Raw genomic sequence first — 19,290 nt, 5'->3', positions numbered from 1 at the left:
CCTGGATACTGAATCAACCAAATATATATAAATAAAAAGAAGGAGAGCGCTTGTGAAGGAATCCATCTTTCTCCAAGTAGCTGCACTAACTATATTCTCTTTCTCTTCTGTGGCTCCCTTTGCAGTCCCTTGTGCCTGCACACTATTCTTTTGTCCTTCATCAGTCTTGTACTTAGTTACAGATGGAAAATATTAGCTCCAGTTTACAAAACATGGCCCAGTTTCCTTTAACACTGCACAGGTTGGACAAATCTGTCATTTGAGTAGGGTATCTATTCTGCAGCCAATTTTGTAATCTACAAGCAATGTGACCCTAAGAAAGGAATCCTGGGTTAGCAGCCAAGCTTGGAAAATCCCTGTTTAGCACAATTGCTGCCAAAACTATCTCACTTGATATTCATGTTAGATTTGGTGGAACTTCTGCACAATGCATAGTGATAATACCAGTTTGGGAGTTAACTTGTAATGGCCCTAAGATAGATTTGGACAAGGCATAGCTTCATAAGATTTATGAGTGATTTTCACTTTATCTATAGTTTAATTTCATAAGATTTGTGAGTGCTTTTCACTAAAGTTTAGCTTAATTTTTACAACTAATTCTCATATCACAAGAATAAAAATTCATTTTTATTCTTGTGTCTTGGACAAAAATATTGTCCAAGACCAATTTAGACTTGCAGTCCCAAGCATGTAAGTGAGCAAAACTCATCTAGCTATTTTAAAAGATAAGTTCAGTCAATTCTAATTATTATTATAAATCTCAGCATTTAACTTTTTACTTAAAACATATTAAGATTGAATAGTACACTTATTTTTACTGTAGTACTTATTTTGAAAAATAGTACATTTTTCTAACTAACCTCCCTAATAGTTTAGGGAACAATATTCATAAATAATTCTTGGGAATACATTCCCTTTAATAAGGAATAGGGTTATTTTTCAGTTACTGACTTTGCACATATTTCCAGTTCTGTTTGCTATTGCATATAATTTGCCTGGATTATGGAAGCAAAGGTCAACTATAATATTGGAGGGATATATTCCCCTTGAGCTTATTCTGAGTAGTTTATCTACACTAATTCCAATAATCACCTAATGTCTTTATACAATATCCTTTATCCTATTGAAGATACCTGGGACTGAACTTGAGATTCCACATTTGCAGGAAATGCTCTATAAGACATGCACTAGAAGGCAGACTAAATAACTATTTTACAGTTGTAGTTCTGATGTAATTCCAATCTAATTTAAACCTTCTAGAATTGTACATGATATTTCACAATCACAAAATTATCCACAGAATTACTCAAAATGGTGCAGCCAGAGTGTAGGGTTTAATGTGATGGAATACATGGGTGGATCACATTTATGATTTAAATTAAAATCAAAGTTTATTTTTATCTTCAATCCAATTTTCTTGCCCCTGTTCTTTTAGACTGAAGTGATATCTTCTTATCTCTCTTGCTCTCATCTATCTATCTATCTATCTATCTATCTATCTATCTATCTATCTATCTATCCTCTATCATCTAACATCTAACATCTAACATCTAACATATATCACCTATCTATCTATCATTTATCTATTATCTATCTATTTGCAAAGTTGCTCATTTCAAACAGTAGATACAACAGCAAGGAAGGGATATCTCATATATTCCTTGCAGTTGGCAGATAAATTTCTAAGTGGCCTCTATGACTCTCAGGAAGAATGCTAATGACCACATGACTGCAAGGAATATTCTTTCATTCCCTCCATTCAATCAGAACTGAAGAACCTTCTTGGATGAGAAGCAAAACATTTTCTTCTTCTTCCTCAAGGAAAAAATAGTCCAGTTGCCTTTTGAAGATTAAAAATAGCACCTTCTGAGACATGCTATGCACTAATTTTTACGTCCAGTGGTTTATCTTTCTTTCATTCAGCTAATCATGGATTTTAATTGTTTGGAATTCCATATGCTTTACAGGTGTGAAAAGTTCCTCTAGCTTTATTTTTTTCCCATTGTACAGATTTCAGTATTAAAGTTATACTATTAACCCTTCATAAATTAATTTTTACCTGATTATTATTTTAACTGCTTTGTTTTATGTAACATTGTTTATAATGGCATTTTAGAAACTTAGATTTTCATTTTCTGTGTTTTTCTTTCTTAGCAACAATTACATAAGCCTTCTTTCTAATTATTACTTTTTATATTATTTTATATGATGTATACTTACTTCTCATGAGGTAAACTATTATACAGGTAGTCCTCAGCAGTTTATTTAGTGACCATTTGTAGCTACAACGGCACTGAAAACAGTGATTTATGACTGTTTTTCACATGACCATTGCAGCATCCCAGGGTCACATGATCAACATTCAGATGCTTAGCAGCTGACTCACATTTATGACTGTTGCAATGTCCCAGGGTCATGTGACCACCTTTTGTGACCTTCTGACAAGCAGAGTCAATGAGGAAGCCAGATTCACTTAACAACCACGTTATTAACTTAACAACTGCTATGATTTATTTAACAACTGCATCAAGAAAGGTCGTAAAATGGAGCAAAATTCACTTAACAAAAGCAACAGAAATTTTCGGCTCAATTGTGGTCATAACTCAAGGACTACCTGTACTACAATTACAAAACATCATATAAAAATTATCTTTTAAAGATCTGTTCAAAGTTGCACTTTAATAATTAGGTACTTCCTTTAATTAACCATAACATCCTTTTCCTCCAATCCTATTTTTAAAGCTCTTTTTTATAATGTAGTTTCCTGAGGCAGCAGCTCAGAGACTCAAGTGTCCAAGCCTTTGTATATGGAACAATGGGACCAATGATTCTGTTACCCTAATCCTGGGCTTCAACTTCAATTCCTTGAATAATTTCATCTTGCAGATTTTACGTCAATAAAAACACCGTTATCTATAGGAATCTATTATATATGAATGGTAACTGAGTTAATTCACCAGGACATAATTTTAGTCTGCAAAATATTCTTTGTGCATATCAATTAAGAAGTGTCCTCAAGTTAGAGCCACACTCGTCAACGTATCTGGTAACAGCTCACATGAGACATTCCAAACAATTATTTTACTTCCATCAGTCAGCAGGGAATAATATGCAACCACACTGGAATTTTACAAAGAAGGGGGATGTGAGACAGAATTGACAGAAAAGGGTGAGGGAGGGAGAAAAGGACAGATTTCTGGGAAGTATCAATACGAACATCTTCAAGTACTGAATGTACACAGAAATCCTAGAACTCAGATCTATAATTCTAAGTTTTACTTATAATACTAAATTTAGATATTATATTTTCTTCAAAAGTGAGAGGTCATTTATCATTTCGAGGTAAACTATCATTCTTTCCCATATAAATTATGTCCATATGACTCAGCCAGAGGATGCCTACTAAGCCCCCCACACACACATGTGAAAGAGACTCCACAATGCGTGTTATTTATGGCAGATCCTTTGCTATGGAATATCTTGTCTCCCAAGGAAAGGATGGATCCCACTCTCATAGTCTTCTGGAGGCTTGTAAAAACCTAGGTTTTCCAGAAAGCATTTGGAGCGTGACTATGGAGCCAAAAGCATATAAACATTTGCTATGTATTTATTGTATTTATTTTTGTAGATTTTGTGACTGTGATATAATAAGGCCATTTAAGATGTCATGCCAAAGTGGATTCATGGGCAATGAATCTTATTTATTCAGTATAGTACCTGGGAAATTATCAGATAAATTAGCTACCAGTTTGTATGTTATCTTTTGCTCACTATTTCATCCTGCAAGGCAGTTTATGATAACTGGATCTCAGCAATGCATCTCTAGCACATTGGTAATCTGAACTGATCAGTGAATGGGTGAGGGTAAGGGGTAAATCCCAAGCTGCAAGCCATCAGCAACTGTCAGCCATCTCAACAAATCAAGCAGACATCTGTGCTTTATCAAACAAGAAGCATTTCTTCCCTTCACTCGCTATATTAATCTCTACTAGTCCTTCCACAGCTTTCATTTCAAAAAGCTTGGCACTATAACTTATGCAGAAAAAGTAGCTGGATTCCATGAGCCGCAGCTGGTTTTGAGGACAACCTTTGAAATTTGAGACTATCCCAAAGATATTGTCATGCTTGCTTCAAGCTTCAGTTAAAATGAGGAACGGTGCTAATTACTTGAGTGGGGGAGAGATGTGTCTTTCTGGTGCTTTCAGTTGGGTTACATTGGGAGAAGGTTCTCCACCAACCCCACCCCCACATACCCACCCATCTACTTCTCCTTCTGTAAACCAACTCAAGGAGGTTGTTTTAAGTGGCCATTAAAGGCCATTGATCTGGAAACAGCACACACACGTGCCAACCACTCTTCATGTATCCATTTACTGTCCAAGTTGTCAAATGATGATATGACTGGATATTAAGAAACCTCTTGTTTTGTCTTCAAGGATGTCATTTCACTTTGAACAATCATGTTGTCAAATAGGCAGAGTGATCAACAACTGGAGTTTCAGCATGGTAATTCTCATTAGGACTTACTCTCAAGTAAGTATGTCCTAAACAATGGTTTTGATTGTTTCTGAAAGACAAGAGACGGACACTACCTTTGCTGACATTATAATGTTACTGTATATGGTACTATTATTGGGGGGGGGGTTGTCCTGTTTTGTTACTACTGCTGTCTAATAATATACCAAATTCCATTTGTTAGGAATTTATGTTAACAATACAAAGTCATTTTAAATAAGTATATTTACCATGGTTCTCTTTCCCAATAGGTTTCATTTTATAAAGCAGTAAACTTGTTAATATTTTGATTCACATCACGTTTGAACGTCTTAGTTGCTTTTATTGACTTAGAATAAAATACAGCTTCATCCCAACAAATTAATATCCGGAGAAGATCCAAAACTAATTAAAAAGGGAAAATATTTTTATTCTCTTTTAGAAAACCTTTATGAAACAAATATGATAGTTTTTCCACATTTTACTGTGTCATCTGTTGAATGGGCTATCAAAAAATTCCATGAGCATTGGTATTCAAATCGTAAGCCCTCCTAAAAAGTGTGGGGTTTATTTTTCAATAAAGTTCTTTTTAAAAATAAATAAATTATTTAAATTTACATGACTTCCCACTTGATATTTGAGATGACTGTACTAAGTGTTAGAACAGTGTTTTTCACACTTGGCAATTTTAATTATGGGAGTTGAGGTTCATACATTTTAAAGTTACTAAGTGTGAAATACGCTCTGTTAGAAAAAAGTTGGCATTCTGTTAATAATAGGATTAAGCTCTGACTTCCCACCTTTTTAATATGGTTCTCCGTTTAAGCAAACTGGAAACTAGTATAAAAGATAAAAGCTTAAATGCTGCAAGGGCTATTAAGTGACCAACATTTAGCAAACTTTTGAAATTTATAGTACTGTACATAACATTCCTTTTAAAATTGGCTAGAGGCTTCAAGTGGTATCAAATGTGGTTTTGAGAATACTAAGTGGTCCTAGGTATTATGACCTTGGATCAAATCCAACATACGTTCTGTAAAGGAAACGCTCCATCAGCACAATAAGAGGATGTCAGTACTCAGCTTTTCTCTTTTTGTGGGCTAGTGTGTCCCACCAAATTTCTCCGGGAATGTTGGACAGTCTTTTGGAAATTGGACGAACTGTTGAAAATGCTTCCTTTCTCCATTTTGCTGACAGAAATCTTGTGTTGATGGAGGAACACTATCTGGATTCCACCAGCTATTTCAGTGCTCTTCACTACCAGATCATGGGTGCAAAAATGAGAACTGCCATTAGATGGCAGCCAAAGAGGTACAGAAAATGTGATGCCCCGTTCAGATTTCTGCCGCTGAGTTGTGGTAGATTTTCAGTTCATTTTGGGATCCAATCCAGAGAGCTGCTATTGTCTTTTAAAGTCTTTTTCATCTGAGAACTTAACTCCCTCCTTAACATGCAGACACTTACATTCTAAGTCTGGCTCTGACACTGAGTTTGGTGTCTTCTCTAACAGCTGCTGCCTAATGAAAAATGACAGGTGGCATAGACAGGAAGACCTAATTAGTACAGGTAGTTCTTGCTGAACATCTACTCATTCAGTGACCATTTGAAATTACAGTGGTGATGAACAAGGAAGGAGGACTTGTTCTTGTCCTTGCAGTTGCAGCCATCACAATGTCCTTGTAGTCACATGGTTGTAATTCAGGTGCTTGGCAATTGGCTCACAATCCCATTGTCACAGTGTCCCATGACATTGTGATCATCATTTGCAATGTCCACTGCCAGTTTCTGACAAGCAAACTCAATGGGAAAGCCAGTGGGAGGTAGGAAATGGCAATCATGTGGCCAATGGATGTTACAACCCTAGCTACAGTAACTGGAACTGCTAAGACTTCCATGGTAAATTGTGGTCATGTGACATTTCATCTTTTGACTGTGTCACTTAGCAACAAGTTTCTAGTTCCAATTACTGTCAGCAAGTGAGGACTACCTATTGACCTCTCATTATTAGACATGGGGATACTTTGGTGTTTATAATATTCTGGTATAAGGCAAAGATTTCTTTCTTTTAATGACTTTTTATTTACTGATTCAGTTTCCGTGTTTTATTCCTCTGCTTTCAAATTGACTTCTCTTTTCCCACAGATTCTTTTCCTCAGTTTTCTGTTTGATTCAGGTCTTCTGTATTTTCTATGAATTGTGGGTTTTTTTGTTTCATTGTAGTTTTGTCTTAATCCATATAACAACACATAGCATTTCAGTCATAAAACATACTAAACATCATGTAAGTATAAATAATATTTTTGTGTTCATTTTATTGTCTATTGGTGGAGATATTAATATTTATGTGACTGAATGCCATAAATCTCATACTTTAAGTTCAGTTTTTTCTTTGTAAATCAAACTTTAAAAAGAAAGTATCTATTTAGATACAGATACAGATTTGAAGTAAATAGGCTTCATGTTAACATTAACAATGTCAGTATAGTCTCATAATATTTTCTTAGGTTTCTGACTAACTTTGTTAATGACATCTGATTATATAAGAATAATGTTTGTAAATAACCGTAGTGTTAGTTTTCAGAAAACTGAGGATTTTGTGAGTGAAAAAGAAAAAAATACTCAAATATTTCATCATATCATATATCATATCATGTCATCTATATCATATCATATCACATAACAGCTGCAGCTTCCTCAGTGAGAAATGATACAATACATATACTTATATTATAGTTTGTGAGTCTCTAGAAGTATTCACAGCACATTTTAAATTACTCAAATATTTATGCCTTCTTCACACATGCCATGATGGGTTAGAGAGTACTTTCAAGATGAGGGCCCTTAAGCAGTTAATTACAGAACTAATTTCTTTTTCCCATACTCACATTGCATATCAAATGCTCATTTATCAATGTCAGCCATACAGTAATCTTTTTCTTTACTTAGTACCATGATGCTCCATACTAGAGATACTCCATGATGCAGCCATACTAGCTGCTTTTGATTAACTCTTTGTTTTAGTAAAGTTCAGCATAATGGTCAAATAAGTTGGTTGAGCATTTTTACAAGTATGTAGATAAAGCCATCCAGAAGCAGAGACCTGTAACAGGGCTGTGTGAAGTATCTCAAAGAAGTATCTCAAAGAAGAGATACATTATCTCTTACAATGCAGAGATAATGTACTAATGTCCTCTTTTTGAAGCATGTAAGCAGCCTCATCTTCTACAACAAGGGTGTATAATTTCATTGAGGGCCGCATCAGAGTTGTGTTTGACTTTGGGGGGAGGGACGTGGCCAGGGTGGGCATGGCCAGCTTGACATCATTCGGGTTGGGGGTGCCTGTGTAGTCCCAGGTGAGGTTGGGGGGGGATCCATTGTCTCCAGCAGAGGAAGGCGAGAACGCCAAACACTTGTCCTCCAGGGGAGCCTCACCATCCTTCTCAGGCCATGTGGAGGACCCCTGGATGGTAGTCCAGGTTGTTCACTCCCCTAGGCAGTGGAGGGCAAGCAAATTTGTTTTGTTAGCTCTCTGCCAGCAAAAACAGAGCTCGTGAATGGCGCTCCATTTTCCGCTGTAACAACCTGCTCCAGCACTCTGCCAACAAAAACGGCTGCCACCAGGTTGTAGATCAGCACCGAGTCAGCCTGGGCCAAGCTGAGGCACCATGGGCCGGTCCTTTGCTGTTTCCAGGGTGGCCCCGTGGGCCAGATTTAAGCACCCCATTGGCCAGATCTGGCCCCTGGAACCTTGAGTTTGACACCCCTGATCTACAACATTCATAGGCTGCTTCAAAAATATTTTCTGTCTCCATAAACATAGGCATAGCATAGCATGGCATAGTCCCTTCATTTCATGGGCAATCAATGTTTTTTTTAAAAAATCAATATAACCCTGACTTCTAACAGAGACTTCGTTTGTTCTCTGAATCAATACAGATCAACATTATTTATTTATTTATTTATTTATTTTATTCAATTTGTATACTGCCCTTCTCCTAGTGGACTCAGGGCGGTGCACAGCCAGAATTAAAACACATACTAATACAAAATTTAAAATTTTTAAAAGAATTACATGACTTTGGCCCAAAATTTAAAACATTCAAACTAAAACCCATTGACAATTTAAAAACCAAGGATAATTAGACCAAGGATAATGATCCTCTCATGATCCTGTAACTGGAACGTCTAGAGTTCTCTACAGCTTGATACACTGGGAGATGCTTTCCTTGTCTTCCGAATATCTTGTTATTGCCGAATAGTCTTAATTCTAACCCCATCAATATCATTGCTAATCAGCCAGGATCTTTTAGACCAGGGGTGTCAAACTCGCGATGACACATAGTCACGTGATGTATTGCAACTTTTTCCCCCTTCGCTAAAACAGGGGTGGGCATGGCCAGCGCAGGCCATGAGTTTGACACCCCTGTTTTAGATATTTGCAGGAAAACTAAATTCAATGCAATGATAGGAATACCAGATAGAAATCTCCATATATTTGACATGGATTTGAATGCTTGCAGCTTCAGAATGATCTCCTTCTTGATTGTTTTTCTGTTTCAGAAAAAGTATCTTGTTACAGTAGATGCTTTAATGACTTGATATAGAAAGCAAGACAATTTTACATCAACCTTCACTGACTTTACATCTTTTCAGTTCCTGCAGTATTCATGCTAAAGGATGATACAAATTGAAGGATGATACCAAAGTGGAGAAGGCTACTATATAGAAAGTAGTAGTTGTTTTCCAAGAGACAGTCTCCCTATTATTGCAATCCCAGCAGGCATGAATTGTTCAACATAGTGTGAACAGCAAGGGTCAACCTAAAAGGGGCTGTATTGACATATGGGTTCCATATCACCTCAAAAGTTTCTATGTGCCAAATTTCTCCCATAATTAGGCTCTGAAAGCAAGGATGTGAAATTATTATTTTAATTTTAGACTTCCTTTTATCTTTGAGCAAGAACATTTGTTTTGGCACAGGCAAGATAAACCTTAATAAATTGATTGGCAAACAGTATGTTTAGCAATGAAAATGATACCCAAGAAGGGATTGGAATATAAGGAATTGAGAGATTTAAGGAAGGATATGATTCATAATGCCATAAAGAAACATAAGCTTCCACATCTGTGATTGTCTTATTGTCTAATATTTTAAAATTGATTATCAAAGCTAATAGGCTTATTATTTTATGTAAAGAAAAGCTATTTTATTTTGCTTTTTCATCTCTTAATAAGTAGACTAGATCAATGGTATCTTTTTTTTGTAATTTTGGATTTATCAACAATTCATGTTTTTAGGCTCAGATTAACAAACTATCTTCAAAGAAGTCAATATCAGGTCTTAGATCTTCACAGTAAAATGCAGTTCATCCATTTTGTATATATTGTATAATAGCATCATTCTATCTATCTATCTATCTGTCTGTCTGTCTGTCTGTCTGTCTGTCTATCATCTTCTATCTATCTTCTATCTTCAGTCTGTCTGTCTGTCTGTGTCTGTCTGTCTGTCTATCTGTCTGCCTGCCTATCTATCATCTATCATCTATCTATCTATCTATCTATCTATCTATCTATCTATCTATCTATCTATCTATCTATCTATCTATCTATCTCTTCTCAAACTCCAGAAATCATTAAAAGTAAATAGTTTTCTAAAACTACTTGGATTATAATTAGTTTCTAAATAGAGAGATTTCAATTTGAATGCTATGCTCTAAGAGAGCAAATGGCTTTCTACCCCAGCTCTTTTGAAATTAAGGAAAGGATAATGTGGAAAGGGTAGATTTCAATTGTACTCAGCATCAGGTTTTCTATTGACTCATGACTAGTCCAGAACCTTTTACAAAAATCAAGGAAACATTTACAGAAACCATTCTACTTGTTCTACTATTTTCTAGATAGGGTTCTTATATTTATATTGTTTAGCCAGCAGAATGTTGTAGTACTGCAAAACAAGCCTTTGTGTATATTTCTCATCTAGCAGTATTAAGCAAAGGTTTGCAAATATCAAGCTACATTCTGTTGATTTACCACTGAGAACAATTATTGTATCCTTATCAGGTAAGCCCACAGAATTGTTCAGCAACAATCATTAAGGGGCAGCAGATTTGCAGATTCTTTTTTCATTACACAAACCTAAGGTGAAGTAGTTTTGGCGTCTTATCCTCTTTGAATGAACGGGGAAAGTTGTTAAGTTTGAGGTAGCAAAGAAGAATATCTGGTAGTATCTTTGCATCAGGGATGGGCTTCAAAAATTTTAGCAAGGGATTCTCTGACCAGTTGCTGGGTGGGTGTGGCCATGGTGGGTGTGGCCTAGTCGGCCTCCTGCACCATGGTGGGGGTGTGTGCGTTTTTGCCCTCCCCGGGCTCCAGAGGCTTTTTATGAGCCTCCGGGAGGGCGAAAACAGCCTCCCCAGGCCCTGGAGACCCTCTGGAAGCCAGAAACTTCCTTCCTGAACTTCCGATAGGCCCATTTTTCACTGTCCCTGAGCCTCCACATGCGCCCTGCACTTCCCTGCATCCAAAACAGGCTGCGTGGGGACTCCTGGAAGGGGTGGCATGGGCGGGGCCAGCCAGGAGTGGGATTTGGGGGTTCTCCAAACTGCACAGAATCTTAGCTAGAGGTTCTCCCAAACTCCTGTGAACCCCTGCAAATCCCCAGCAGCCCACCCCTGCTTTGTGTATGTTAGCATAAACTATCTGCTGGATTTTGGTAAATCACTGAGAATCTATTTAATAACTATGAACCATGTTTACTTTTCCTATAATAAATGTTGTTGGTCTATTTATGCATCTGTTAAGTGCTCCCTAGCTCAATCCCAGAGTTGGTATTTGCTAAAGTGTAAATAGCAGAGGATCTAATTGTAAACTTCCAATTTTTTATCCAGTAGATCTGTCTGCCTGCCTGTTGGCTGTCTCAGAACTAGCTCTCTGCGCTCATCACAGCTATCAAATCATGGACAAAAACGTAAATCATCAATTGGTGGAGGTATAAAGAAACTCTAAATTCCCCATACGGAAAAATAGTATTGGCCTTCAACCCAACTTTGTTCATCAGGAACAATAGAGCTTTGGCTGAAATGGGCTCCTGTCTGAAAATTGAACTGAATTTAACATCATCTTATTTGCTGGGACAGCACATTTTTATTTCCAGGACATTCACATATCTTCTTGCAATAAATAAATAAATATAAGTGGTACTATATAAACTGGTAAATATTTTGACAGGCCATGGATTTAAACATCTATCAAAATCACTCCAGGCTTTGCTAACCTCTTTTCCCTGGTTTGTCCATTAAATGTAGGAAAGAGTTTTGGTAATGCTCTGTCTTTGTCTGTTCAAGCCTGATCATTCAGAGAGAGAGGGGTGGGGGGGAGAGAGAGAGGGAGAGAGAGGCAGGCAGGCAAGCAGGCAGGCAGGCAGGCAGATGATAGGTAAAAGATAGAAGATGATAGATAGATGATAGATAGATAGATAGATAGATAGATAGATAGATAGATAGATAGATAGATAGATGATAGATAGATAGATAGATAGATAGATAGATAGATAGATAGATAGATAGATAGATAGATAGATAGATAGATAGATAGATAGATAAGTAGGTAAGTAGGCAGGCAGGCAGGCAGGCAGGCAGGCAGGCAGATGATAGTTAGAAGATAGATAGACAGACAGACAGACAGACAGACAGACAGATGATACTGTAGATAGTCGTGTCTCTGATCAAAATTCTTGAATGCTTTGATCTGTGATCTAAGCTAAATTTCCAAGCACTTAATAATGAATGTGTGTCTTGAATTATAAAAAGCATATAAAATCTTTAAAAAGTATAAAATCCCAGAAATGTTTTACTCGTCTTCTTCCACAACACTAAATAAAAATGTAAACGAAACTGGCTCTGCCCACAAGGGAATTGGACTATTAAAAAAAAATAGTGCCTGAAACTGGAGGAACATGAAATCCAGTCTGATCATATTTGAAATGCCTCTCACCGCTCAAAAAACACCAGACTAGGACTTGAACTTTTCTATGGTCTATAAATATCAATGAACAACTGCTTTTACAGAGGAAAAAGAGAAACATTGGAGTCATTTCTTTTTCTTTTTTTGCAGTTCAGCCTGCTCACGAGTAGTACTTTGGAATTACACTCAAGTGCAAGAACAGTCAGATGTGGTTACGGTTAGTTTTCCCAACTCACACATAAATAGATTGAAACTCAGGAAGTGTCTTTAATCACTAAATAGCCCTGTGCTATATAGTAACATTTGAGCCATTCAGAATATAAAAATAGTCCTTGGAATCTGAAAAATAAAGTTAAAGGTTAAAGCCCTTGTCATCTACACCCAGAAGGATTTTGTTTCCATCCAAGGTCTGTGGGAGCAGAAGGCAGATTGTGAAATTCTTCTCCTCTCCCTTCCTGAAAATCTCCACAGAAATCTCCACATTTCTATAGGCAGATTTCCCAGGTTTTTAAAGGGTGATTTACTGTCAGTTTGTGTTGACAGTTTGTACTGTCACAAATGGGAGGTTGTTCCCAGAGGTGGGATTCACTTACCTTCCCTATCGGTTCGCAGATGTGAGTGTGCGCTTCTGTGCATGCGCACGGCCTTTTCCGCATGCGCAGTAGTCACACATTACATCCAGGCGGGTGGGTGGAGCCTACCACAGTTGCCACTACCAGTTTGCGTGATCCGGACAGAACCGGCTGAATACCACCACTGGGTGTTCCCAGTCATTTGCATTTTAATAGTGAAATTGCCATTATAACATTTACATTCAACATCCCTATTTGATTTCCAGTTATTTGGAAAAGTATTTCTTAATACAAGTACAATAAGGCATTGTGGAACATAGGCAAAAAGGCAGTACATTTTGTTACTGGATGGGTAGCAGGAAGTTCATTGATGTTAGAGAGGGCATCTTCTCCTAGCCATCTTCTCTGCATGGCTGGCCCTGCCCCACCCCTCTTTGTTTTCAAAACCCACTTTTTTTTTTTTAATTTGATTTATATGCCGCCCTTCTCCGAAGACTCAGGGCGGCTTACAATGTGCTCAGCAATGTGCTTTTGTTTTATTTATTAGATTTATTAAATTTTTATCCCTCCTTTATTACTTTATAAGTAACTGAAGGCAGTGAATATACATAACGTTCCTTCTTCCTCCTCTTTTCCCCACAACATCCATCCTGTGAGGTGGGATGGGCTGAGAGAGAATGATTGGCCCAAGGCACCCACCTGAGTTTCATATCTAAAGCGATTAGAACTCACAGCCTCCTGGTTTATAGGCCAATACCTTAACCACTGCACCAAACTGGCTCTCAATTCTTGAGCCTGCCCTACTCAGAAACATCATCTGTTTTTCATCATTGTGATATCTCTATGATTTCACAGTTGCTACTTCTTTTTGTTTAGTCCCCACCGTGATCTCACTCTTGTTAATCTCCACCAAGACAGAGATTCAGTTACATATCCAGGAACGTAACTGGCCAGGGAAGTCAACTCCTTTTTGGATGCTGATTCTGTACCAATTGCTTCTTTCACCTTATCTCAGATCTCCTATAGAAGGTCACTTGGGTCTACTAATAATGGGAGTTGAAGCAAAGAAGGGGCTGACGCTTTTGAATGTGATTTGGATCAAAATATTCCTGAAGATTTTGAAACCAACTTTCCTGGAAGAATACACTAGGGAGCATTGGAAAGTTTCTCAGAACAGATCACATAGTTTTGCGAGTTCTATTAAAAATTGCAAAAATGAATCTCTTTCAGAGCAATATTAGTAATAATCTATGAATATCTTTCAGTCTACTTCCTTAAAAGGTAAGATTGTATTTTTCCCATTTCAACCAGTGAGCAAGAATATATTCTGAATTGTTTTAGGTGTTAAAACTTTGCTGGTATATGCAAAGGTAGGGACATAGGGAAATCACCATTCGTTTTGTCCTTGCCTCTCCCCACTTGCTGAATTTCTACATATCTCAATACTATAGCAGCAGGATCAAGTCAATATACCTCAATATATTTATGAAGTAGTTATTATGTTGAGATGCATCAAACAGAAATATATGCAATGCATCTATAGCAGGCCTTTCAAACTGGCAGCCCGCAGGCCGGTTGAGTCATACTCAGGCCATGCCCACCCTTTGCCTCCGCAAAGGCAAAAAAGTCACAATACCTCATGATATATCACGTGACACGATCGAGTTTGACACCTGTGAATAGGAAGAAACTATAAAACTGTTGAATTTCTGTCTATGCAGTAGCTATGGGGTTTTCTTGATAAAATACTGGAATTGTCACTGTATTCTCCCATATAGTCTTTGCTGTTGTTACTGAAGTGATTGTTCAGCTCCAATATCTTCATATACCACTGCTGTTTGATAGACATCTGGTTGCTTTAGTTGGGCAACTGGGATGACCTCCCCAACTTGGGTGACTCTGCTGGAAGTACATTCCTGACATTCTTCACTCATCCCTCCCAGAAGCAAACATATGCACACAAATACATGCCACAATGAGGTAGCACAACAAGATCAATGCAAATGATGGGTGCAGAGACTGTAACTTCTAGTCTAATGAGCCTAATATTTTTATTTTAAATTAAAATTGTTTTAATGTTTGAATGCATTCTAGATTGTTAAAACCATTAGCAAAACTCTCCATCTCTCAAGCATTTGGCTCAGTATTACAATGAACCCAACAGTGTTTTCTTGTTACCACCATGTTTTTACTCGAATTGCTTTCTTTAAAGTAGAGAACTTCCTGCCCATTAATTTACTTAATGAGGCAGAAAATTAGCCAATATCAATGGCTGAAAGTGAACCATATTCTCTTAATTAGTCTCAGCTGAGAATGCATTACATTTTTCCTCTAATAAGCAAAATAAAAACAGTAGATAGGTGTAGTTTTGGTTAATAATTTTCTCCTGAGATGTAAATGGAATTTATAGGCACATGTGCTTGCTCACTTATGGGCATCTAAAGTATCTCATCTTAAACTACTTTAATACCACAAACAGAATCACAATATGCATTATATCAAAATAGCGCTTAAGAGAATTTCAAAAGCACTGTATAAGAAAAGAAACTACACCATACTCACATAAAACATTTCCGTCAAGATACCCTATCCATCCTTGTCAAGGTCATATTCCTAACAGAGGTGGGTTTCAGGTTCTGACCAGTTCTGGAGAACTGGTAGTGGAAATTTTGAGTAGTTCGGAGAACCGATAAATACCACCTCTGACTGACCACCCCATCTATTCTCTGCCTCCCAAATCCCAGCTGATCGGGAGGAAATGGGGATTTTGAAGTAACCTTCTCCTGAATTGGGTAGGGAATGGAGATTTTACAGTATCCTTCCCCTGCCATGCCCACCAAGTCACGCCACGCCCACCAAGCCACACCACGCCCACCAAGCCACACTCACAGAACCGGTAGTAAAAAATTTTGAAACCCACCACTGCTTCCAAATATATCTATACCTGCAACAATGAATTTAAAAGCACCTACAAATGTAATTATGATTAATAAATTAATAAATAAAAGTAACTGCATCAACTCCTGCTGTGAGGTTGTAGTTTTTGATTGTATGCAGAAAGAAACTTATTTTATAGTATTATTTTCCTGAAAGAGGGGGAAATTATTTCTTTCACACATTAACAATTCTCCTCCACTGTGCTTCTTCTGGTTCCATTTTTGTTGAGGAAACTAGGCCTGTTGAAGAATCAAAGTACAGAACTAAAGGGGTGACAGGGAATGTTGAATGCTAGCAAACACATTGCATTAGTTTTCTGTTTGAATAACAATTTTCTTCAGAGGGAATAGTTGACCTTTAAGAGAGATCTAAGGGTCAACTATGTATAATAACTCTTAAATGTTGCTCTCTCATTTATACTTCATGGCAGAAATAATTCTTTTTCTTGGAGCCGCTAAAGAGACTCGTTTTTAACTTGATCCACAGATTTTCTTTGCATTATTATAAAATTTTGCTCTTTATTTGACTTATGTACAGGAAATACCCTTAATTTCAGTTAAACCAAATTGTATTGATTTTTTTAAAAAGATCCTTTTTGTTCTTTTCCACCTTTCCACAGTGTGTATTTCTATCATCATAAAAGTACTGCAAAGCAATGCATCATAAGATTGCCTTCCACATAAAGATGCAGATTTTACTTACACAAGATTGTTAAGTCCTCGACTTACGACGGGCGTCCCTGATTGGTTAAGACGCATGGACTTGCCGGCGGGAGAATGTTGCCTTTCTATTTGTTGCTTGGTTTGACAGCTGTAGTATAAATAGCTGTCAAACCCCGTTGTTTGTTGCTCTGTTTCTCTCTACCCGTTCTGTTAGCAATAAACGTTCCTGTTTGACTTCACCTGGTCTCGCCTCAATTAATGACCCCAGGGTTGCCCTCAGAGCACTGGCGACGAGGATGGGATTCTGAGGACAGAGACAGGTGGTCAACAGCTGAAGTCACTAGCGCTAAGCCAAGGCGCTCAGCTGAAGTCACTTCACGACGAGACGTCGTGTAGAGGAAATTCCTCTCAGAAACAGAGCCCATCTGTCTAAGAATGGCACCTCCGACATTCGCCCCCTTCAACCAGACTACAGAAACCTGGAAGTCGTATGAGGCAAGGTTCGAATGTTTCCTGGAGGCGAACGACTACACGGGGCTGACCAGCAGCCGGAAAAGAGCGCACTTCTTAAATGCCTGTGGTCCCGAAATGTTTTCAGTTGCTATGGCCCTGCTAGCTCCGGTTCCAGTACAGTCGGTGCCATGGGAGGTCCTGAGGGAAAAGCTCAAGCACCACTATGAGCCCACCCCTTCACGCATCGCTCGCCGGTATGCTTTCAGGCAAATTTTACAGGCTGAGGGAGAGTCCATTAACCATTACATCGCCTCCCTCAGAACTGCTGCCTTTAACTGTGAATTTGCCGATCTAGAAGACTCCCTCCTGGAGCAGTTCGTGTGCGGTGTGAGGGACCCGAGGGTGCAACGACACCTACTCGAGAGAAAAGATATCACCCTCGCAACTGCCATTGAAGAGGCGCAGGCTTGCGAGCTATCAAGCAAGTCCACTCTAGAGATTCGCAAAGCGCAACCCAGCGCCCCCGGTAACAAGCCCAGCACCGTGCACTCAGAAGAACTAGACCCTGAGGTAGCAGAAGAAGAGGACGATGAAGTTAGCCGCCTTAAAACTGTCAAAGGACAGGGAAACCCCTCAAACAAAACCTTCGTGGGGCCCCCCTGTCAAGGGTGCGGAGAATTGCACCCTAGAGCGGCTTGTCGCTTTAAGACCACCATCTGCCGCAGATGTGGTAAAAAAGGGCACTTGGCACGGGTCTGTCGGGCCAATATACCTGGCACACCATCCAAGCCCCCCAGCAGACCGTTCCAGAAAGGGCCAAAGCCAGGCGGTGATTGTTTCGCCATTTCCAGGGCCAACAACGTCCCTGCGAGGTCGGCCCGCCAAGAAAAAATTAGTCCCAACAAAAAAATTTACCTCACGGTAACCATTGAAGGAACCCCTTGCCGGATGGAGCTAGACACAGGGTCATCCAAATCTCTGATCTCCTGGAACACCCTGAAGCGGCTGAACCCAAAAATGCAAAAAACCGCCCTCCTGCCAAGCCAAGTTCGCCTCAGAGACTACCAAGGCAATGACATTCCCATCCTTGGTGGCGCCAATCTCCTTGTAGAACACAGAACCTTCACAGGCAAGCTACCCCTGCTCATCGTGAGAGATCCTCTGCCCAGCCTGCTTGGACTTGATTGGTTTGGCGCTCTGGGGCTGGGCATCACGGGCATCCATTCCACCGCCCCGCATGATTTTGAAGACATCCTGGCAGAATTCGCAGACGTCTTTAATGAAGAGTTAGGGAAATATAAGGGGTCACCCATCACCCTCAATCTAGACCCTAGAATTGCCCCTATTAGGCTTAAGCCTCGACGAGTGCCTTTTGCTCTCAAGCCATTAGTCGATAAAGAGTTAGACAAACTCATAGCCCAGGGTATCCTAGAGCCCACGGACCATGCCCCCTGGGAAACCCCTATTGTCATACCCATCAAACCTGATGGGTCAATCCGCATCTGCGCGGATTACAAAAATTCCGTCAATAAGGTGCTCCAGGCCAATCCATATCCAGTGCCCGTGGTGCAACATTTATTGCACTCCCTGGGCAAGGGCTCCATTTTTGCCAAGCTGGACATGGCACAGGCTTACCAACAGCTCCCCGTTGATTCGGCCACTGCCGCAGCCCAAACCATTGTCACACACAGGGGAGCATTCCTGTGCCATCGTCTCCAGTTTGGCATAAGCGTTGCCCCGGGCATATTTCAGGGCCTTATGGAACGACTCCTGCAGGGGCTGCCTGGAGTAGTCCCATACTTCGATGACGTCATCATCGCAGCTTCTAGCATAGCAGAGTAAGGGGAAGCTAAGGACCGTCCTGCGCCGTTTCCAAACGGCTGGCCTCAGGCTCAAAAAAGAAAAATGCAGGATTGAGGTATCCCAGGTAGAATTTCTAGGCTATCTAATTGATGCCTCCGGCATTCACCCCACACCATCTAAGATAGCTGCCATCAAAAGGGCCCCCACACCCACAAACAAAACTGACCTACAAGCCTTCCTTGGCCTCTTAAACTTCTACAGCTCTTTCCTCCCTCACAAGGCCACTGTTGCTGAGCCCCTTCACCGTCTTTTAGACAAAAAGACCCCCTGGCATTGGGGCACCCGAGAAGCCTCCTCCTTCTCAGCAGTCAAATCTCTTTTGACATCTGAGGCAGTCCTCGTTCAGT

General features: G+C 39.3%; 1 long non-coding RNA gene across 2 annotated transcripts; it reads left to right on the top strand.

The window, feature by feature from the left end:
- The first annotated feature begins 4,175 nt into the window (after positions 1 to 4,175).
- LOC117666069 (uncharacterized) lies at positions 4,176 to 16,682 on the top strand. 2 transcript variants are annotated; one of them, XR_004591592.3, is made up of 4 exons: positions 4,176 to 4,533; positions 11,382 to 11,482; positions 12,607 to 12,673; positions 16,585 to 16,682. It is a non-coding gene; the product is annotated as an uncharacterized LOC117666069 (long non-coding RNA). The 2 variants fall into 2 exon arrangements; XR_004591591.3 differs by lacking the exon at positions 16,585 to 16,682 and adding an exon at positions 14,044 to 14,248.
- Positions 16,683 to 19,290: the final 2,608 nt, after the last annotated feature.

The sequence above is a fragment of the Pantherophis guttatus genome, chromosome 1 (assembly GCF_059756535.1).
Source record: "Pantherophis guttatus breed Tessera chromosome 1, ASM5975653v1, whole genome shotgun sequence".
NCBI lineage: Eukaryota > Metazoa > Chordata > Lepidosauria > Squamata > Colubridae > Pantherophis > Pantherophis guttatus.
The sequence above is the reverse complement of the archived record's forward strand: the minus strand, read 5'-3'. Positions and strand labels throughout refer to the sequence as shown.